We start from the raw sequence: 24,578 nt of genomic DNA, 5'->3' as shown, positions 1-24,578 counted from the left end.
GTTTTGCAAGCAAATATTTGATTACTTGAAAGTAACTGGAGTAATTAAGAAAAACTTCGTAACATTTGGGAAAATTAAAATATTTCACGAGCAGCTGCTGTTAGCTATGTAAATGAAGTATCAAATAGTTCATGTCTGCAAGATCTGGCTATTTTGCGCATAAAAAGATACATTGCTTTGATATTTAAATGTCAAAAAATTTGCTTTTGAATCAAGTACAAAATTTACGACGTTTGGAGAACATAACACATTAGGAAGTCAAATGAAGTGTCAATAGCTTCATGCTTTCTGAGTAAAATATTAAAATAAAAAAATGGAAAAATAAATAAGTCGTATCTTTTGTGAAATGATATGTGTGAAGAAATAAAACAGATTATAGAAGCATCTGACGTGCCTTTGAGTAATACTCAAAACCATGCGCAGCAAATGAGATGCATCAAATATTTCTCCAATCTATTTTATCTCTTACTTTCAAACAAATAATTTCACAAAACATTTGACATTTATTTCAAATATATTACGTGTTTTATTTAAGAAGACTACTTAGATCAATTGAAACACTCGCCATCAGCTTTGATTTTTGATGAATTACGTTCCCAACAGTGAAACGTCACCAAAATTTCGTGGTTGTTCGATGTGTTTTGTTTATCGTGAGTATTTTGCCAAGAACTTAAAAATATACTTTGAATTGCAGTGTGATGAGTATAGATAAAATTTAATACACAGAACAGGTGAAAGTATTGTAGTTGCGTCAGTTAAGATATAAACAAGTAGTTGGAACCGAAACAAGGGTCCACGACGATTCAGAATACCAGCCAAAGCTACTTCCACTACACCATGGACAGCCAAAGAAGGTACTACTAAGCCAGGGGCACATTGTTGGGGAAGTCACTCGTTTTTCGTTACTGAAGTTAGTCACTACGTCATTCTTCCACTCTTATCGACTCGTCTTTAATTTATTGATTAGATAGTCGAATGTATTTCTGCTCATCAGCGTATATTCGAAGAATTTCTCTGGTGATTTTCGCTGCTGATGATATAAATTATGAAATTCTCCATGAAGATTCCTCCCGTTGTAAATTTCATGCACTGCTCTCAGCCGGCCCCTGTGAACGAGCGGTTCTAGGCGCTTCAGTCCGGAACCGCGCTGCAGCTGCGGTCGCAGGTTCGAATCCTGCCTCGGGCATGGATGTATGTGATGTCCTCAGGTTAGTTAGGTCTAAGTAGTTCTAAGTCTAGGGGACTGATGACATCAGATGTTAAGTCTCATAGTGATTAGAGCCATTTGAACCATTTTTGCATTGCTCTCCTTTATCGCCTTATTTTCCTAAGTAAAGCAAATTCTGTTGAGTTACTCTCGAGTTACAATATTCTAAGATTTATGTTTTTTGGACGCCGTTTTATAGAAATACCTGGACAGTTCTATGAGGGGGTTTGATAAGCCTGGTAAACTCTCATGAAAGAATCGAAGGTCGATGTTGCATCTTCAAGGTTGGTAAGTTTGGTTGTTCGAAGGACCATACAGGGTGATACAAAAAGGTACGGCCAAACTTTCAGGAAACATTCCTCACACACAAAGAAAGAAAATATGTTATGTGGACATGTGTCTGGAAACATATACTTTCCATGTTAGAGCTCATTTTATTACTTCTCTTCAAATCACATTAATCATGGAATGGAAACACACAGCAACAGAACGTACCAGCGTGACTTCAAACACTTTGTTACAGGAAATGTTCAAAATGTCCTCCGCTAGCGAGGATACATGCATCCACCCTCCGTCGCATGGAATCCCTGATGCGCTGATGCAGCCCTGGAGAATGGCGTATTGTATCACAGCCGTCCGCAATACGAGTACGAAGAGTCTCTACATTTGGTAACGGGGTTGCGTAGAGAAGAGCTTTCAAATGCCCCATAAATGAAAGTCAAGAGGGTTGAGGTCAGGAGAGCGTGGAGGCCATGGAATTGGTCCGCCTGTACCAATCCATCGGTCACCGAATCTGTTGTTGAGAAGCGTACGAACACTTCGACTGAAATGTGCAGGAGCTCCATCGCGCATGAACCACATGTTGTGTCGTACTTGTAAAGGCACATGTTCTCGCAGCATAGGTAGAGTATCCCGTAAGAAATCATGATAACGTGCTCCATTGAGCGTAGGTGGAAGAGCATGGGGCCCAATGAAGACATCACCAACAATGCCTGCCCAAATGTTCACAGAAAATCTGTGTTGATGACGTGACTGCACAATTGCGTGCGGATTCTCGTCAGCTCACACATGTTGATTGTGAAAATTTGCAATTTGATGACGTTGGAATGAAGCCTCATCCGTAAAGAGAACATTAGCACTGAAATGAGGATTGACACATTGTTGGATGAACCATTCGCAGAAGTGTACCCGTGGAGGCCAATCAGCTGCTGGTAGTGCCTGCACACGCTGTACATGGCACGGAAACAACTGGTTCTCCCGTAGCACTCTCCATACAGTGACGTGGTCAGCGTTACCTTGTCAAGTAGCAACTTCTCTGACGTTGACATTAGGGTTATCGTCAACTGCACGAAGAATTGCCTCGTCCATTGCAGGTGTCCTCGTCGTTCTAGGTCTTCCCCAATCGCGAGTCATAGGCTGGAATGTTCCGTGCTCCCTAAGACGCCGATCAATTGCTTCGAACGTCTTCCTGTCGGGACACCTTCGTTCTGGAAATCTGCCTCGATACAAACGTACCGCGCCACGGCTATTGCCCCGTGCTAATCCATACATCTAATGGGCATCTGCCAACTCTGCATTTGTAAACATTGCACTGACTGCAAAACCACGTTCGTGATGAACACTAACCCGTTGATGCTACGTACTGATGTGCTTGATGCTAGTACTGTAGAGCAATGAGTCGCATGTCGACACAAGCACCGAAGTCAACATTACCTTCCTTCAATTGGGCCAACTGACGGTGAATCGAGGAAGTACAGTACACACTGAAGAAACTAAAATGAGCTCTAACATGGAAATTAAGCGTTTCCGGACACATGTCCACATAACATCTTTTCTTCATTTGTGTGTGAGGAATGTTTCCTGAAAGTTTGGCCGTACCTTTCTGTAACACCCTGTATAAAATATTTCAACAATGTACAGCATACAGTTCATTGTTGACATATGTGTGAATTGCTCAGTGTGTCAAGTGCGATTTAAAGACGAGAAAACAAAGTTTAGTGCTGTTATTAAACGTTTCCATTTGAAGAGTTGAACTGCCGCTCAAATCAAAACCGAATTTCGGCTCTCGTAGTAGCCATCTTGTAGCGGGAGATAGTCGCTCGCATGCGGGACATCCGAACATATTGTCCGATGCTGCCACTTGTAACTGGAGTATCGCGTACACATAAGTCACTCACTGTCGGTCGCTTCTGTCCCTTAGGAAGGATGCAGCCTTACAGTCTTAAACAAGCTCAGCAACAGTCTTTTACGAAGGTGCATACAAACAGTCCGACTTTCTGAGACTGAGACTGTAACTGCTTTCTAAATTGTTATATCCTCTGATAATGTCTCCATAATTAGAAGACGAAATGTTAGGCAGAGTATTATGCCTTATACCACAGCCTTACGTCCATAAAACAAACATAAGTAATAAAGCAAATACTGGCCTTGAAAGTCTCCTGTCTACGAGGGTGGTTTGAAATGTTCTCGGAATCACCACGAGAGGTCAGCGCTAGCGCAGCGAGTTGTTCACGTGATATTCATTGGACTGTTGCCTGTGAACAAGAGCCACGTTAGTGCTCTTGGAAGAGAGCTGTGGCGGTGACGTGGCTCTGTTGTTGTTCCCGGGTAGTGATTTGCAAAGATGGAAAAAATCGAGATTCGAACATTGATTAAGTATTTCGTAAGGAAATATATGAAAGCAAAAGACATTCATGGCGATTTCTAGAATACACTAGGGGACTCTGCTCCTTCATATTCAACTGTTGCCAAGTAGACAAATGAATTGAAATTTGGTCGGGAGAGCTTCGATGATGATACGCGCGGTAGTTGGCCAAGATGTGTCAGTACTCCAGAAATCACTGCAAAAGTGCACAAAATGGTCTTGGAGGATCGCCGATTGAAAGTGAGTGAAATTGCTCACGCTTACCTGATGTCATCTGAAAGGGTATATCACATTTTAACTGAAGAATTAGAAATGAAAAAAATATATGCAAGATGAGTGCCGCGACTCTCAACGCTGGGTCAAAAACATGTGCCGTCGCCATGGTAAAATTACACGAACTAAAAAATGAATTGTTGCCACACCCACCTTGTTCACCTGATATGGCTCCGTCAGACTTCCATCTCCTCCCAAAACTGAAAATTTTTGTAGTTGGACGAAGATTCACTTCAAACGAAGAATTGATAGCCGGAGTTGACAACTATTTTACAGGCCTGGAGGAAACCCATTTTCGAGATGGGATCAAGGCACTGGAGCATCGTTGAACTAAGTGCATTAATCTACAAGGAGACTACATTGAAAAACAAAAAAAGTTTCAGTGATGTAAGTACTTCTTTCTATTCCGTTTCGAGAACTTTTCTAACTACGCTCATATGATTAAGAACGAAAGTAACTTCCACATGATGTGTCACTACCTAGTGTCAAAGCTCGATGAAACTTGGGCCATAAAAAAAGAGCTGCAGCGGTATAGTACAGAAGATAACTGAAAGATATACGCAGTAAGACGAACAGGACAACACTTTCATTCAGGGGGAATAATTACACTGAAGTCATCGTGATGATCCACGGTCATCATTAAACCGTGGTATTCAGCAATGTTCCAGGGTACATTACGTGTTCTCACCGTATGTGGATAAGTCCAGTATCCCCAAAAATGATTGTTTTGGTGGTCCAGGTGTTATCATATCTGGGGGAGTGGTGTGATAGTGCATGGGCGTACTGACCAGCAAAAATTCGAGCACAGTACACTCAATGGTCAAGGTTATTGTGGCACTGTACCCCTTCCCTATGTGCCTCCTTTCAGGGATGCATTCGGCCCTGACTTCATTTTTATGGATGACAATGCATGACGGCATAGAGCAATACAGTTGGAGGAGCTCTTGGAACAAGCCGACATTCGGCGAATTTGACGGGACTGCCCATTCCCCCAACTTAAATCTCATCGAGCCCGTTTGCAGTGCTTCGCGGAGACGTGTTTCAGCACATCCACTTGCACCAACGACCATCCAGCCGCACTTGTGGAGGGGTGGAACGTCCTACCACAAGAACTCCTTGCCAGTCCCATGGCCAGAATGGGAGCACCTTGCAGAGTATGCATTGGAGTCCGCGGTGATCACACTCCACCTTCCGCCTTTTGTATAATGTCCAGGGGCCTATCGTCAATTGCAGAGACGTCAGTGCAATTATTACCATCGAATTAACTTGTCATTTCTATTCGTCTCATTGCGTATTCCTTTCAGTTAGCTTCTGTACTATATTTTAGCAGTTTTTTCTATGTATGGTCCAAGTTTTATCGAGCTTTCTTACTTGGCAGTGACACGTCATACCAAAATTATTTTCGCCCTAAGTTTTGCACACCAGTGTATTACTTCCTACACCACACATAAAAAAGTTAGTCGTACAGAGTCCATCGTTTGGTTTGTGAGACTCTAAAAGTAAACGTTTTTATAGGAAAAACAGCAGGACTGGATACACGCGCACACACACGCACGCACGCAGAGGGAGAGAGGAAGAGGGGGAGGGATAGCCAGTACGAGTAGAATTGTGTTTTGAAGCTAGTGATAAATAGATGTCGAATGGCGTTTCTAAAAACCGCGTGAGCAGCTTCGTTACGTGTCCATCTTTACATGATGACAAGAAAGTCGGAATAAATTATAAGTACTCATGAATTATTTTCGCGCAGCGTTACAGTGAAAAGCCGGCCGCGGTGGCCGTGCGGTTCTGGCGCTGCAGTCCGGAACCGCGGGACTGCTACGGTCGCAGGTTCGAATCCTGCCTTGGGCATGGGTGTGTGTGATGTCCTTAGGTTAGTTAGGTTTAAGTAGTTCTAAGTTCTAGGGGACTTATGACCTAAGATGTTGAGTCCCATAGTGCTCAGAGCCATTTGAACCATTTTTTACAGTGAAAAACTTATTTTCGATAACTTTCCAAATATCTTCATAGTAACATCATGTTGCTGCAAAAGACAATTTATACAACATTTGGTGAAGATTCTACAAAATCTAACTGACTAAGCAACTAAGTTAAAAAAATTTATGCCTCATTTCTGGCCGCAAACGTTATCATGAAACACGTCGTATTTACAGACAGACAATAACCCACCAATAATAGTATAAGTATGTTGAAACATGTTTCAGCAAGAAACTTAACGTAGGGAGAAATTGTGCTTTGAAAAAGAATGCGTAAACCGGTCCCGTAATAAGATCTGTAGTTCATGATAATGATCTAAAATTCCCGTGAAAATATGACACCGGTTGCATTCCAGTTATTTCGAGGCGAATTATAAAAATATATTTGTCTAAACCCACGATAACTCTATCCTATCAGCTGTTTCTCGTATTCTGCTAATTAACTCAATATCATTTCTCGTCTATGTTTTAATGTAAAGCAAGTTCCCGTATAATGCGTATACAGCGTTCTGACGCAAAAGTAAAAAGACTATTACTGAGAATATTTTATTCTCTTTGCAGATGAATGTCAAACACGAAGGGAATGGCTTGACCAATGCAGACTCTTCGCTCTGCGGTTGTGCAACACCAGTTATGAGATGTCCGATTAAACTGAATAATTACAGAATTATGTAACTATGACGTCATGCCAGCACGCGCAAGAACGAAAAGCTCATTTCCTGCAGCAGAAATTGCAGAGTCTTGCGAACAAAAAGCGTGAGATATCTCGTGTGAAAAGGGCAGCACTGCTACAAAATACGCTAAATCAGTGTACTTAAACGACACATGTAACTTTTGGTGGTTCCCCACTAACACCGAGTAACAGAGAATTACAAGCTGCTGTTGTTTTCAGGCAATGTGACTCTTCTGATGCAGAGAGTTGGGTGGGCAACGTGTGTCCGCTGATACGAAAGTCAGTGCAGCAACGATATAATGCCTTTTTGTGAGCTGCTTAATTTGATAGAACAACCTTTTTTAAAGAAGAAGCTTCCCCGACTAATGAGCTTCAGTGGTCTTGTATCGTACAGATATAGACTGATCGGCTAAAAGATTATGACTTCTGCCCACTGAGACGTTGGATGCCGCCTGGATGCGTTGCGGGCACGTGACGTGGTAATAAAAGTATGTAAGCGCAGCCGACACGGACGGTGGATCACCCTAGCGAAGATATGGCCTGCAAATAGGGAAATCCATTGAGATAATCGACTTTGACAAAGAGCAGACTATAATTACGAAGAGCCCGTAAACGAGTATCTCGAAAACGGTGAAGCTGGTCGAATGTTCACGTGCTACTGTCGTGAGCATCTATAGAAAGTGATAGGACAGAGGAACTACCACCAAGCATTAAACGGGTGGACGTGCACGACTCTTGACAGACTCTTCACAGCTTCGGAAGCTTGTCTGCTCTGTGAAGTAGGACAGATGGTGATCTGTGACGTCTCTGCCGAAATAGCACCATGCTGGTGCGCGCAAAATTGTTTTGGAGCACATCGCTGGTCGTATGTTGTTGAACATGGAGCTCCGCAACAGTCCACCCCTACGTGTTCACCTGTTGACCCAATGACATCGTCATTTATGACTGGAGTTAGCACAGAACCATCAGGATTCGACCGTCGATCAATGGAAAAGTGTCGGCTCTTCGGGGGAACCACATTGTTGCCACTCTATGTCGGTGGTCGTCCTCAAAAATGCCGTCATCGAGATGAACGGTGGCTCGAAACGTGCAGCGCGCCACGGACACGGACTGGTGGGAACAGTATTATGCTGTGGGAATACATTCTCCTGCCCTTGCCTGGGATCTGTGGTAATAACAGAAGACATGCTGACAGCTGCAAACCATCTGTAACCCTTCATGCTTGACGTCTTCCCCAACGGCGATGTCATCTTTTAGTAGTATAATTTTCCGTGTCTCGGAGTCAGAACCGTGCTACAGTGGTTTGAGTAGCATTATAGTGAACTTATGTTGATGTTTCGGAGACGAAATTCACCTGCTGTAAAACCTACGAAACCCATCTGGATCACTATTGGGCACCATCATCACGTATGCAAATCAGAGGCTCATTATTTAAGCGAATTACATGAGCTGTGCGTAGACATCTAATGCCACATACCTCCACAAACCTGTGATGTATTTTGTTCCAAGGACGGACAAATAAACTATTAAACAGGTGGTTATGAGGTGGCTCATCAGTGGGGTGAGACTGACGATCAGCCCCCATATGTGGATGACTTCTGCCTCTAGTATAGTTGCGCATATAAGTGCAGTGCTGAACATCAGCTCTAGTGAGCTATCTGAAAGATGCAAGACTAAGTCGAGGAACATGACTTTCAAAAAGCTTCGTCAGGAATGAGAGTTATGCTCTTCTACATGCTCAAGATGGTCCATCCTCACCCTGAGCTCTCCATATCCAGCCATTTACTGTAATTAGTTGAAACAGAGTTTCTAGGAAGCTTCTCCTAGACAGCAAACTGACATGGCTACCAGATGTACGCCAACTCTATGATGTGGTCCATCGTACTCCAGTCGTCAGTAGCACAAAAAATGGTTCAAATGGCTCTGAGCACTATGGGACTTAACTTCTGAGGGCATCAGTCCCCTAGAACTTAGAACTCCATAAACCTAACTAACCTAAAGACACCACACACATCCATGCACGAGGCAGGATTCGAACCTGCGACCGTAGCGGTCGCGCGGTTCCAGACTGTAGCATCTAGAACCACTCGGCCACCCCGGCCGGTGTCAGTAGCACAAACTAAGAAGGTGATCACACTGTTCTCTTACGTTTTTCCAAGTCATCAATGCTTTCCTGCTTGGACTACGCCTGCATGGCACAAGGATTTCTCACAAAACCTAAGGAAACTATGATCATGTGTAAAAGTTGTTAGCGGTACAAGATTTAGTGCCCAGACTTTCATGGACGAGAAAGAACTGAAATTGTGGGTAGCAAAGAAAAAGCAGAAATACTTCACTCCATTTTCCTTTACAAAGGAAAACTCAAGAGTATTGTTCCTTTTTAATACTCGTACCACTTAAAAGATGAGTGAAACAGGTATTCGTGTTTGTGGTGTTGAGAAATAGCTGAAATTACTAAAATTGAACAAATCTCAAGGGCCTGTCGGATTCCCTATCGGATTCCATACCGAATGTTCGGTTAAGTTAGCCCCGTAGATTTCTCGAGCAAAATACCATGCCCAGTAGTTGAAAGGAACCATAGGTCCCACCCACCTACGACAAGGATAGCACAAGTGATTCACAAAACTACCCTCCAATATCCTTGACATCCATTTGCAGTAGAATCTTAGAACAACCTCCGTCCTCTAACTTAATAAGGTATCTCTAACAGAATGACCGTCTTCGTGCCAACGAACATGGATTCCGAAAACAACGACCATGTGAAATCCAACTCACACTTATCTCACATGCAATCCTGAAAGCCAAGGGTCAAGACAGTCGGGTAGATGCAGTATTTTCCGATTTTCGAAAAGCATTTGACTGAGTGTCACATTGTCAAAAGTACGATCTTGTGGAGTATCATGCGAAATTTGAATTTTTTAGTATGGAGGACTCAGTATGTTATCTTGGATGGAGAGTGATTGACAGATATAGAAGTAAATTAGGGTGTACTCCAGGGAAGTGTGGGGGTCCTTCCTGTTCATGTTGTATATTAACGTCCTAGCCGGCATCTCATCGGTGGGTTCACTGGCTGGGGGTGCTGCGGCTATTACCAGGACAGTCAAGAATGCACAAAGCTCTCAGGAGCAACTACAGGAGGCACGAAGACATAGCCGTATGATGGAGGCAGCAGCCATAGGAAAAGAGCTATATTGGAAACGATACAAGAAAGGACTAGTTCTCTTCATGACAAAAAAAAAAAGCCTCCTAACAGTACTACCAGACTGGGCGCTTGCAAATACAGATCTGCTTAAGTGCGTTACGAGGAAATTCAGCATTCCGAGGTGTGTTTATGCGGAATACATTACCGAAGACTATGTGGAAATCAGGATAATGCGGAATTGTGAATCTGGATGTAGCAGGAGGACCTGGAACTCACTGGGTAGCATACGTAAAAAAAGAAACACAGATTCTACTATTTGGACTTATTCGGCGACCTGAAACCCCCAGAAGAATTACTACGATACTTCACAGGCAGAAGATAGGTGTTCTATAATTTTCGACTTACCAAGACTTAATACATCCCTGTATGGTCATCTATGCGTCATGTTGCTCCTGACGCTTACGAATGATATACAAGGACGGGTATTTAACATCCATACATCAGTCGATGTTTAGATGTAATGTCGTACACTCCGACATAAAAAAAAACAATCGTCTGCACTATGAGCGAATTACTTCCAACCAATTGATTTAAGTCTTGGAGATGTGGCCACCCTGACATAAAAAAAAAAAACAATCGTCTGCACTATGAGCGAATTACTTCCAACCAATTGATTTAAGTCTTGAAGATGTGAGCACCGCTCTGATTGTACTGGAGAACATAAAACACCATCCCAAATATCACAGAAGCTAACAATAAACTGCATCTGAAAATTAAGGGCAAAAACGAAATTGTGGAAATTGAACCTTGATAACGATTTAAATGAAGATTTAAAACAGTCTGGAGAAGTGATTGAGCTCCGTGCAAACATCAGTACACTTAAATCTGAAATAAGGACTGAATACACCGATTGACTTTAAGCAGAAAAATTCAATAGGCCCACTAGTGAGTTTCACAAAGGTACAGGTTTTGAAGATGGATCCCAGTAAATTTTACAAATCTGATCAGACAGTGGATATTCTCCTTGTCAGTACAGTCCGTGTTGAGTGTAACATTGCAACGATATATTGGTTCATTAAATTTACGGATTGTTGCCATCAGTTGGAACAGGGTATAAGATTGTTGTCCGCCTGCTTAACTGGATAGTACCGTGCTCGCCTCCCATGAAAGCGGGCCCGGGTTCGATTCCCGGTCGGGTTGGAGATTTTCTTCGCTCGGGGACTGGGTGCTGTGTTGTCCTCATTATCATTTCATCCTCATCACCGGCGCGCAAGTCGCCCAGTGTGGCGTCGAATGAAATAAGACTTGCACTTGGCGGCCGAACTTCCCCGAATAGGGGCCTCCCGGCCAACGATGCCATACGCTCATTTCATTTCCATAAGACTGTTGAGACTTCCAGTGACAGTTCAGACATTGGACTATCTAGAGATGCGTATTGTGGATCAGTACAACGAACTTGTTGGCTTTCGTGATGAAGAAATCATTGTATGACTACATCTAAGACTATATGGGCATAAGGCATAAAACCAGCACACACCGCGCACAGCACAGCACTTCTCAGCAGAACCGCAAGGTGATAACACGTGCGAACTACGAGTTTCTTAAATCAGTAGACTTGAAACCTCGCAATGACGTCGTCGCCCAATACTCCATCCGCCTCATCTTTCATTAAGCCGATAACATTCTTGTTATGACTACCAGTACCGTAAGGATTATCGGGTGCACATCCCAATGTGTCGAATTCATTTCTGTGACACCTAATTACTTCGTATGGATCGCAGTTCTTCACCCAATAAATGACGCTATCTGTATCCATATAAAGTAACTTTGGTTCCACAATATGAGTTTTAGCAAACTCATAGTGGAAATGGTACACGTGGAGTTTGGAGTGGTCCAATATACAAATACCCAAATAGATCGCTTTCGTAAACTCTACTGAAACCTTTGACATCTCCACAGCAAAGAAGTTCTCATTGAGAATAGTGACCCGCTTAAAATTTGGTCTGTCGATGCACTTCCTTATGCCCCACAGCCCATCCCATTCGGTCCTAATCAAAATATCGCGTTCATTTATTACATTCTGCATAGTTTTACCGAAAATGGAATTATCCATCAACGTGCAAAAATCTTTTTCGTAATCACTAGTCGCGCCAACCCTCTTTATGGTATTTAATTCAATATATCTTCAACCAGGGGAACCGATTAAAGAAGATAGCCCATGTGATTCCCCCTAGCTCCATCCCTAAGCTGAGACACTGCTGGAGATCACAATAATGAATTACATACCTCTGCTTGTGTCCAACAGTGACCATCAGTTCAGGGATAGCGTTTCCTCGAGGAGCTTGTTCCTCTGGACATAACAACAAGTCGCTCGTCATTCCATGCAAACTAACAGTGTATATGAGCTCTGCCCACATCAGAATCAGCCGCCAGACCCAATATTTTTCCACTTAATTACTCTAATTCGTTTTCGGGCATCCATTGAAACCCACCAACCGGCAGTGGCTGGATCATGCCATGCCCATGTAAGTTATTCACATCCAAATATACAATATAACTTGAATCAAGGGATGCGGTGAACCTCGCACCCATATGTGGATTACTTGCCTTGGCGTGTCTATGGACACACTAGCAAAGTCCTCCATGGATCCCGCGTTCAAAGAAAAGAAGCATATCAGCATCAGTTAAAAGTTCGATGCTGCGATTCGTTTTCTTAAGCATTGTGCCCCAGGACAAACCAGGTGCCCTGTAATAAAAGGCAGGGTCCAGAGAGTACGTGGCCATGCATGCACCCTGGAACTTTTCAAAAACATCCGAAAGCAAGCACATGTCGGTGTACATATATTGTGTTGAGTATTCACCCAAATTTGGAATGTTGAATTCCTGCCAGACATTGACGGCATGCTCATAATTTGTACTAGTTATGGCATCGTCTGTGAAAATACTGGTGAACGCAGATATTTCGGGTAGCCCGGTTTCGTTGAGTTTCGCCTTACTATCCAGATATTCATAAGAGAAAACTCCTTTCCTAGTCACAAGCTGGATATTTTCCTCATTGGAGTATGCTGATCGGGTGAGATACATATCCTCTCGAGATAGAGTTTCAGCGAGTAGCGTGTCAGGGAAACGGAGAGTAATTTTTGGCGTCATTCGTTAGGAGAATGAAACATATTTCTCAACACTTTTAGGCAGGACACTCCAAACCGAAATTAACCAACTGCTCAGTCAGAAAGTGAGTGTCATATCCACTTAAATTATGCATGCGTTGTGAGCTGCACCGTGCAACTTCCCCATAAGATGACAGTGATCTCAACAGGGAGTTTCAGCTTCTCTATCTAACGGCAGTCTGAACATATTACAGTTAACCGCATCATTGTATAATTTTTTATCCTCCTCCGTAACGGTCATGGGGAATTTGGTGCTGTAAAGCCTATCAACATCCCATGAGAGTTTTTCAAGCTCAGTGAGCAGCCAAACCGCAGGACATCCCCGACATAAGATTTACAGCGGTTACAACTTGAATCATATGAACATGCAATTTGGTACGCTGCAGCATATGGTACTTTTTTTTTTTTTTTTTTGTTTCGGGGAAGGAGACCAGACAGCGAGGTCATCGGTCTCATCCGATTAGGGAAGGACGGGGAAGGAAGTCGACCGTGCCCTTTGAAAGGAACCATCCCGGCATTTGCCTGGAGCGATTTAGGGAAATCACGGAAAACCTAAATCAGGATGGCCGGACGCGGGATTGAACCGTCGTCCTCCAGAATGTGAGTCCAGTGTCTAACCACTGCGCCACCTCGCTCGGTATGTGGTACGTGTTTTTGCGTGAAGGTGGCATGTGAGACTAAGGTGTTCCCTTCACAGCGGGTGATAGGGCAAGGAGGCATTTGAAGTCTGTGTATACAAGAAACACACATCGTTCCTGATGGTGAGCAAGCTTGAATTTAATGAACTTGTTTTTTTCTTTAGGCATAACAACACGAACGGGTGCCTTGGAATCACAGTCCTCCAGATGCCTTTTTAAATGCTTTTCTTCTGAAAAGGTATTTAGACTCCTGAAGGAAATGTGTTTTCTATGTTCATGCTTTGACAATTGGCTGTAAAGGAGACGGGACATGTCTTTGATCCACACGTAATGCTGATTATCATCTTCAGAGAAGAGCAGCACATTTACATGAAGATCACACTCACCCGCATGTTTCGAAAAATGGAGTGGTCCAATCCTTGCCCTGCTCATTTCACATGCTTTTCTGCTTCTTTTTAGGGCCATAAACGCGAACCGATTTTCCGAGATTTTGTGCCTCAAATTTTGTTATGTCCTGAATCTTTACAGGGAAGTTGATACCATCAAAGTTACAACATCCATGAATGTTGAGGCCTATGTCACATCGAGATGTGCACTTCTGATTCTGTTTAATTTTTCTTTCACAAGCCAGGATTGAGCATGCAAAACAAGCGTTATCCTTTTCATTTTGAATGTTAATGCAAGCCTGCTTCTTCTTAATATTCTCAGGGAATTTGATATAACTGGACCATCCATCTAACGGATCATAGACATGAACATGGATGTAGAGGTGTGTTATTTGATGGAGTGCTTTAGCTTATGTTCTTACTTCCATCTCAGAAAACCGGGCCAGTATAGCACCCAAGGTGGATTCATGATACCACGCAGCGATTGATGCACACCGAGTTATAGCGCCATCACATCTCAGATGTAGTTCAGGCTTTTCTCCTCAGCAGCACCCTGCTGTTTGGGGGGGGGGGGGGGTGGAGGTAAGTCAACTTGCAGTAGAGTATTGCGTTACATTTAATGGCGTTATATCTCGGATCATCTAGGGCTTTTAGAAGCTCTGTCTCCAGCAGTGGGAGGCATGCTTCTAGAAACCTGACTGGATCGCAGTACCCCTCACCGGATTGTCAATTCTAGTAAAGGACGTACTCCCCTCAAAGGCCCTAGCAACCGCCAAGTATTCTAAAGGAGTCATGACACCGCTAATCTGATGTCCTTCACTATCAGGATGGGACAGAGCACCGCTAGGCACGGGTTCACTATCATTAATACTACTTGTACAACTAGGAGACTACTGCATCCACCCTTGGATGAGGGCGCTGGGAAGGAGGGTCTTCACAGGGAGGAGTACGTGCCGAGGCACACATACCTTTCATTGTCAGCGAAGGTGGACAGCCAAAGTCAGAGTAGGAGCATGTGACGGTGGTGAGCTCCTGGGAGCGCCCAGGCTCTGGAGAGAGCGCTCATTGATGCTGCTGCATACTGGAGCCTTCACCATCGCTAGCTAGGGCGGTGGGAGATGGTTGCTCTGACTGAACCACCCACAGACGCCAGAGGGTATGCGGTGTTGCTGTGGCCGCCTGTCACACCCCCTCATCCCCCGCCCCCCTCCCACCAACAAGCAACGAGTGGAGCTTTGGACAGCAGTGCACACTACTCAGGTGCGTGTTTGATGCCTATGCCCACATCCACCGCTCTAGGTGCACATGACACAGCTGTCGTCGTGGCGGAGTTGGTGGTACCTCTGTAGCATACGAATAACATAAAAAAAATTAAGTACAATGCTTAAGGGGCTCCGGAACGCCCTATACTTGCAATGTTAAAATAACGCTTATAAATTACATCTTTCTTCACAAAGTATTTGAGGTAGGAAGTTGAACTTTTTACAGATTATTTATTGGAATATGGGCTACAACTTAACACAGGGATTTCACAAAATTTTAGTTCAGTTATTAAAGATGATTTTTTTTCAATTGTAATGAAAATTCACAACATTTTTTTGCAATTTTTTATTAATACACTCCTGGAAATGGAAAAAAGAACACATTGACACCGGTGTATCAGACCCACCATACTTGCTCCGGACACTGCGAGAGGGCTGTACAAGCAATGATCACACGCACGGCACAGCGGACACACCAGAAACCGCGGTGTTGGCCGTCGAATGGCGCTAGCTGCTCAGCATTTGTGCACCGCCGCCGTCAGTGTCAGCCAGTTTGCCGTGGCATACGGAGCTCCATCGCAGTCTTTAACACTGGTAGCATGCCGCGACAGCGTGGACGTGAACCGTATGTGCAGTTGACGGAATTTGAGCGAGGGCGTATAGTGGGCATGCGGGAGGCCGGGTGGACGTACCGCCGAATTGCTCAACACGTGGGGCGTGAGGTCTCCACAGTACATCGATGTTGTCGCCAGTGGTCGGCGGAAGGTGCACGTGCCCGTCGACCTGGGACCGGACCGCAGCGACGCACGGATGCACGCCAAGACCGTAGGATCCTACGCAGTGCCCTAGGGGACCGCACCGCCATTTCCCAGCAAATTAGGGACACTGTTGCTCCTGGGGTATCGGCGAGGACCATTCGCAACCGTCTCCATGAAGCTGGGCTACGGTCCCGCACACCGTTAGGCCGTCTTCCGCTCACGCCCCAACATCGTGCAGCCCGCCTCCAGTGGTGTCGCGACAGGCGTGAATGGAGGGACGAATGGAGACGTGTCGTCTTCAGCGATGAGAGTCGCTTCTGCCTTGGTGACAATGATGGTCGTATGCGTGTTTGGCGCCGTGCAGGTGAGCGCCACAATCAGGACTGCATACGACCGAGGCACACAGGGCCAACACCCGGCATCATGGTGTGGGGAGCGATCTCCTACACTGGCCGTACACCACTGGTGATCGTCGAGGGGACACTGGATAGTGCACGGTACATCCAAACCGTCATCGAACCCATCGTTCTACCATTCCTAGACCGGCAAGGGAACTTGCTGTTCCAACAGGACAATGCACGTCCGCATGTATCCCGTGCCACCCAACGTGCTCTAGAAGGTGTAAGTCAACTACCCTGGCCAGCAAGATCTCCGGATCTGTCCCCCATTGAGCATGTTTGGGACTGGATGAAGCGTCGTCTCACGCGGTCTGCACGTCCAGCACGAACGCTGGTCCAACTGAGGCGCCAGGTGGAAATGGCATGGCAAGCCGTTCCACAGGACTACATCCAGCATCTCTACGATCGTCTCCATGGGAGAATAGCAGCCTGCATTGCTGCGAAAGGTGGATATACACTGTACTAGTGCCGACATTGTGCATGCTCTGTTGCCTGTGTCTATGTGCCTGTGGTTCTGTCAGTGTGATCATGTGATGTATCTGACCCCAGGAATGTGTCAATAAAGTTTCCCCTTCCTGGGACAATGAATTCACGGTGTTCTTATTTCAATTTCCAGGAGTGTATATTCAAAAATATATAGTTTTTTGGAAAAAGGCTGTGTTAAATTATGCAGAAGGTACTGTGTAACGTTTACTGAAAGTTTGAAACAAATATGTTTGGAAGATCATTAGAAAACATGTAATTAGTATGAGAAAATAAAAGTTTTGGGAATCGAGCGACAAAGATTGGATTAACTTTTTAGTGCATTCCAGGTCCATAGGATGGATTATCTTCATCCTCTGCAAACTCCTCCTCCAGCTTCCTCTTGTTCTTCCTCCTGTTTACTCTTGCTTGTATTTCTAGACTCTTTACAACCCTGTCTGCAGCCCGAAGGCGTTCCTTATCTAAAGCAAGCATCGCTCGTACCATGTTAGAACCTATCTTCATTCCCATATTTCTAAATACCTTGCACCTTACAATGTTGCCATCATTGAAAGTCGCAACAGCATCATACACACCAAAGTGAAGTGTTTCTATTCCAACAAATACAGTTTTGGGGATTCTCGACCATGTAACACTATTTACACTTTCATTGGGGTTTTGAGTTTTTCCGTGAATACACTTTTTCAACAGTTCAGGTGCTGCTAAGTCTCTGAAAATAGGTTAGCCACAACACATACTTTATCTCACATCACTAAAATGTACCTGATGAACACGGACGTTAATAATAACATCATTTGACAGCAGTTTAACAGCGCCACAGTGGGTCACGCCCATGTAGAACACATTTCAAAAAAAATTTAAAAATAATTGTAGTCTTCGGAATTGAATAAATTATATATCTATTAAAAGGTAATAGTCTGCAGATTCAGAAAACGCAAAAAAGTAAAAATTGAAATTTTCATGATTTTGAGCCTTTCCGGAGCCCCTTAAGATTTTTTAAATATATGCTGTAAACAAACGGTGACAATGAAGTACATCAGTATTCCAGAATAATAATTATATACTTTAACGATGACGGTCACATTATAATCACCTTTTATACTCTGGGTCCCAGAATTGAGCAGTCCAGTCGACCTTTCTGGTAGATCTCCCAACCTGTCAAATATCTTCACCTCCTCTTCCAAAAGTGAGAGGTCGCACTGCCTCTCAGCAGCCACCATCGGACGCTCCCACTCTGGTATTTCACCCTCGCCGGAATTATTGTTGTTGTGGAGCCACTGATCCATCCCACTGACTTGTCTACAACAAGAGAATGATTATAAGAAACCACAGCAACAGCAAAAATTTGTACTAAATTTGCCTACAGCGAGATATTGATTACACATAACTATGAAAAAAAATTCTTACCAGATGGAAGCTATGATTCCTAGTCGTCATTCTCGATGCATACCCCTACTAGAATCTCATTCTCCTCTTGATCTGTAGCAACATCTACAACAGTGAATAATATATGCATCAGACAACTGTATACAATGAAAAAAGTATAATGGCAATATAGTACAACTGTACTTACGTTCTCAATGCATATCGGCCTCCAACAGCAGCTCAGTGTCCACCAGCTGCTGCTCTAAAGCTGCAACAGCGAGATCAAAAGTTGTATAAACACGTGTTACGATCTGAACACATCAAGAGTTGTTTTCTGAACATGTAAACTGTCACACAGAATTTGGAGATGGACTTACATGATGGTAGCACAAGCTCTTCCGCTTGCTGGTGACTTTCATCTTCCAGCTGCTGCTGCCCTAATGCTAGAACAACAGTAAAAATGTTATAAGCACTTTTTGCGATTTGAATACTTTAAGAGATGTTTTCTGAATATGTAAACTATCACAAACAGAATTTTGATATGTACTTACAAGATGGTAGCACAAGCTCTTCGGTTTGCTGCCGACCTTCAGCTTCCAAATGCCGCTCTAGTTCTGCCAACATTTGGGAAATGAATGCTGAAATAGCAAGTAAAAAGAACTTTTATAACCACTTGTTAGAAAATGTATCACAATCTCGAAAAAGGGAATACTTTGCTATGAAATTTTATAGCTTTCGCAATTTGAACTCATAATTTTTTTATAAACACTTACATGTGAATTGCCCCAAGTCTGGCCATTTCCCAGCGCTGCGTAATCCGAGTAAGACGCAGCCAGGAAAAAAGTACCACAGGGGCAAAGATGCGAGATGGTGATAGTGCCATAGAGGCTCACCACTTGTATGAGTTCCGCCAGCGCCACAGGCGGCGCTGAGAATGAAGATATCAACTTCACCTCGGCCAACTGACGGCCGAGTACAATCTGCCAATGATTGGACGACAACGGACAGAAGCCTGCTCGGAAGGTACAAGAGCACCTCTCACCCACTTGGTTAAGGATCATCGTCCAAGGCTGACTTAGACACGGAACATCATTTAGTGAACTCTTAGAAGTGGTCAGACAGTTGTAAATTGTGTTTGCTATGCACTGTGAAATTTACCTATGATTATTTGTACTTAGCCATTGAGGGTCTATTTTTGTTATATTACAAACAGTACTGGCAGACTTCATTGTTCAACAAGTCACAAACATAAGTAAATCTTTTCACTCATTTGTGCGATTTTGTTACTAATATGTGCATTTTCCTATCCTGTTACCTGATCCTGAGACTTAGCTGTGTAATAGTCGCAAGGAGAAATTGTCTTAGTGGTGTACTGCACCAGAAGCCGTTTCATAAACTCAGAGACTCGGCCTACTCTAACAAAAGTGGCAACTCGTCCTCCGCAGCAGCAGCGAGGAGGGTTTACAAAACCCACCACCACTACTGCTGTCATCACTGCTGGCTGACCGTTTCGTATTGCAAGACTCACTCTGACCCAACTAGACTCATGATGACTGTGGTGGGGAATGGGCTTCATATGCCTTCAGAGTCCACCCTCTACTTTGCTGACCAATGGGAACTCAGAATGCCATACCAGCAAGTTATAACTTGCCTTCTTATCTCTTCAAGAGGGCTTGGTGCAGATGTTTGAGGAAAATATCACATCTGTGGAGGAGAAAAAAAAATTTCGAGACGAAAATCCTTTGTTTGCTGGTAAGAGGCTGCAAAATTGGATGCAGCTGCTACCTTTAAAAAACACTTTTTTTTTAATTCTGAAGCAAAGAGATAGCTTGATATTTCTGACATCATCTGCATTCTTCGAAATACATGTTTTTGTTAGTTGAGGTATAGCTGTGAGGCGAGGACACTAACTTGGCCTTCTTTTTCTTCTTCAAGTTGGCTTGGTGCAGGTGGTTGCTGTGGGTGACAAAAGATGCTGTGAGACAGGTAGGGGTCCCTTCTGAAAACATCCTTTGTTTACCAGCAAGTGATGGAAAATTGGACACATCTGCTATCTTTAGAAAAAACATCCTTTGCTCATTCTGAGACATACTGACAGTCTGACATGCCCAATGCCAGCTGCATCCCTCGAAATATATGTTGCTGTTTTCGTTACGACAGAACTACTTGGGAGACGATAACCTTCGAAAACAAATCTATTATTCATGGTAGACACCCAACGAAGCTCGCCTTGAGAGTGGCATTTTACATTACAATCTACTACTGATTTGCAACTGCTGGCTGCTGCCCCCCTGTGGCATGGTAGTCGAGGGCTGGGAGACTGTTAGGGACGTATGAAAGTGGTCAACGGTAGACCACTGGACACCTTAGCCAAGCAGCGCATGTGGCGCGGTTGTGTCATCTAAGGCCGCCTGAGAGTAACGATGCCTTTTCCTCTCAAACTGTCTGCAGCAGGCTAGCGCAAGACTCAAGTTTCACACGGAATTTGCAGTCTCCCCTTCACAACCGCCAATGGCCGGTCACGTGATTCCACCTCCACGAGACGGGGCTTACTGCCAGCGGTCTTCGTTTTACTTGAGTGTACTATGTTGAGTACACCATCGCAGGCGCTCCTGTCTGTGATGCATCGTCAAGGGTAACGTCGTCGAACTGTTCGTGCAGATGGTTGTACTAACTTGTATAGGCGTATACTACACTTTGAAAATGTATTGTTGAAAGGCAGTGGCAAGAATTCGTGCTTCAAAAACCACATTATTTTGGGCTCGTTGCTTTGTTAAATGTATGCCGTCCAGAAGAAATTAGTTATTAAAGCGCATTTCCGTATTTCGCTATTTGAATTTCACGTAGTCTCCACCAATATTTTTCGTTTCTTTAGAAAAATATAAGTGTGTACTAGAAATCATACCTTCTGTGCAATGTTATTCAAAAGAACAAGATTCCAAAACTAATAACACACACATATTTGGATATGCAATAGATACATAAGGTAATTCATAATAATGGCAACAGAGTTTGTGATGGCAGCAAATATATGTGGTTATTGTACAAAGCTTTAAAACCATTCAGCAGTTTGCTGAGGACGACTGTATGGAAAATATTGACAGTTCAATAATTATTGTATCCTATTTGAGCAGCAAATGGACAAAATGTTGTGGATTGGCAAGAGAGCCAACCGAGGTTTGAGAGGAAGCCGAAAGGCACGCGTTTTAGCTCACGCAGGCTGGCGTGAGGAACGGAACAGGACAAGGAAATTAGACTAGCAAAAAAGGACGTGGCTGTGGAATACTTAACTTTAATCCATAAATGGTTAACATCGCTCTTGACGGTACATGTTTTACAGCATCAATAGTAACTGATAATGGCGCCTTGCTAGGTCGTAGCAAATGACGTAGCTGAAGGCTATGCTATCGTCTCGGCAAATGAGAGCGTATTTTGTCAGTGAACCATCGCTAGCATAGTCGGTTGAACAACTGGGGCGAGTGCTAGGAAGTCTCCCTAGACCTGCCGTGTGTCGGCGCTCGGTCTGCAATCACTGATAGTGGCGACACGCGGGTCCGACGTATACTAACGGACCGCGGCCGATTTAAAGGCTACCACCTAGCAAGTGTGGTGTGGCGGTGACACCACACAAAATGTTGGAAACTCATTCTTCAGCCGACTGTAAAACTCTGAAAAGTCATATCCCATGTATTGCCAAACTATGCATTAAATGTTATATCAGCCTAAGACACGGATATATTATGAACATAACGCTTGAAGTATGCGGAGTAAAATCTAACAAGAACACCAGCAGAGAGCAACTTTAATAAAGAAACGAAACGAACAATGAACTGTTTGCATCTGCTAAATGTTTATGTACAAAGAAATAGCCAACTCGTTACAGCACGTTAAAGTGGAAATTTCACGAACGTAAGCCTTTTTAATTGCCGTACACGAAATTAAAGCCGACTCTTTCGGCAATTTTGTCACAGACATTTTATTTTGAACAATAAAAACATCGCAGTAGAAACTCATGTTCGCTACACACGAAAGTTAATAAGAAAAATGTTTATTTTGAGGCAACATAGTACACTCAAGTAAAACCAGGAGCGCTAGCAGTCACGCCCTGCCTCGTCGAGGTGGAATCATGTGAGCGGCCTGTGGCCGTTGTGGAGGGGAGACTGCAAATTCCGTGTGAAACTTCAGTCTTGCGCAATGCGCAGGCTAGCACATGGGGATAAGCGGTTGGGCAGTGTCCTGCAAGGTGACCGTCATGAATGTGGCCCGGCTGCGGACGGACTGAGTTGACAAGGTCATGCAAGGGAGCTGCTACCTGATGTGAGGAAAAGAGGGAGGGCTGGCAGAGCTGAGCCGGCCACACCAGTATTGCAGTCGCATCCAGCAGCGTGCCACAAAGCGTCTTAAAAACTTTTCAATCGCACTACACGAAATGATCAGCGATCGGAAGTTAAACAAGACAGCCCATAATTCACCGGTTTCCTTTCCTTCCAATTGTTTTTTTTTTTTTCAATTTACACCACCTATTTCGGTTTTATAAACAATTTCCATCAATAATTTCTGTTAATATTACGTCCTCTGAATTGACCATTAAATTGTACACCGAAAATTCGGAATTGGTGCCGAAATTAGAAATTACCACCCATAGTGTAGGTTGGCGGGGGGGGGGGGGGAGAGGGAGGGGAAGGGTTGGTAGGGGGCTGGACCCACTTGCAGGCTGACGAAAACACATGACGTCATCCATGGGTGGGGATCAGCGTGGTTGGTGGGGGTAATTAATTGATCAGTTTAATTATTTTTAATATCAATTTGATATCAGAATTGCAGCTGTGCCAACATCTCTCTACTACTGCTGGCGGATGCTGAGTTAGCCACATTTCGATGTTCTTTGAAACGCACGTAAAAACCTCATCCAGTTTGCCCTGTACATTTGTTTTCAAAGTCGTTGGAAGAGACTGTATACACACCTGTGTCTCTGTACTTGCCAGAAAGTGAATATCCTATGTCTATACTTAGCCCCTAAAGTTTTCAGAATGAAATATGCTGGCCTAATACCTTTCTTTTGAAGTTAACCTCAGAATCGTTCTTACATTTTTCCAAACTAGGGGGTGGTAACTTATATTTTTGTTATTCATATTTACCAGTAGCAGAGAAGTGAAGAAACCGTTAGATTTTATTGTAGATGAGTTCTTCTTCCTCAGTAATTCACTGCTAATCCTACTGACAAATTATTTAATCTAGAACACAAAATTATACAACTTATTGCTTGGTGTAAGATATACGATCAAAATTCTGTCAACAGGACCAATAGTGAAGTTCTGAGAAAGAAGAGCTCCTTTGCAGTAAAATCTAACGTCTTCTTCACTACCCTGCCATCACGTTTTCGTCCTGGAATCTCGCTGACTGAAGTAGAATTGCCTTCACGCGTATGGCGAGAGTTTATATTACTTGTCTTAGTGCTTAGCAAATCCTACTTTGGCCAGCAATGTCACCAATTCTCTCTCCATTTGAGATCGTTTGAAGTGTTATAGGCAGCAGCCATGGTCTAGGGATAGTGTTTCCGATTATTAATCAAAACGCCCTTCGTGCCGAGTTCAAATCCCGTCCCCGCTTCAGTTTTGAATAAAAATGATCGGCAATGGCGGTCGAAGACTTCCGGCATAAGACGCCACCCTCATTCAGCCAACGGCCTTGTCAAAGAGGGTGGAGGAGCGGATAGAGGTTCAGGGCACTCTCTTGCCCTGGGAGTGGGAAACTCCCACTAAACGCTGACGAGTAAGCAATGATCAACGGCATGAGGATGCAGAAGGCAATGGAAATTACTGCATTAAAGACACAGTGAGTATCCACAACACATCTGGCCTGTAATTGAAAAAGTATCATGATGATTTCTCCACTGGGAAAAGATTCGGAATAGTCCCAAATTTGGATCTTCGAGGAGAAGGAGAACATGAGTAACCAAAGAAAGGATAACGTTCTACGAGTTGGGGTGAGAAATATCAGGAGCTTGCCCGTGGTACGGAAGGTACAAAATCTGGAAATGTAAATCCTAAGGCTCAATCTAGATATAGTGGACGACACTGAAGTGAAATTGAAGGAAGACAAGGATTTCTGGTCAGACGAATATAGGGACATATCAACAGCTGCAGAAAATAGTGTAACGGTAGTATGATACGTTAAGAATAGGAAGGCAGGAGAGAGATAAAGAAAGA

Source organism: Schistocerca cancellata, chromosome 6 (assembly GCF_023864275.1).
Source record: "Schistocerca cancellata isolate TAMUIC-IGC-003103 chromosome 6, iqSchCanc2.1, whole genome shotgun sequence".
Lineage (NCBI taxonomy): Eukaryota > Metazoa > Arthropoda > Insecta > Orthoptera > Acrididae > Schistocerca > Schistocerca cancellata.
Note: the sequence above shows the minus strand (reverse complement) of the source record.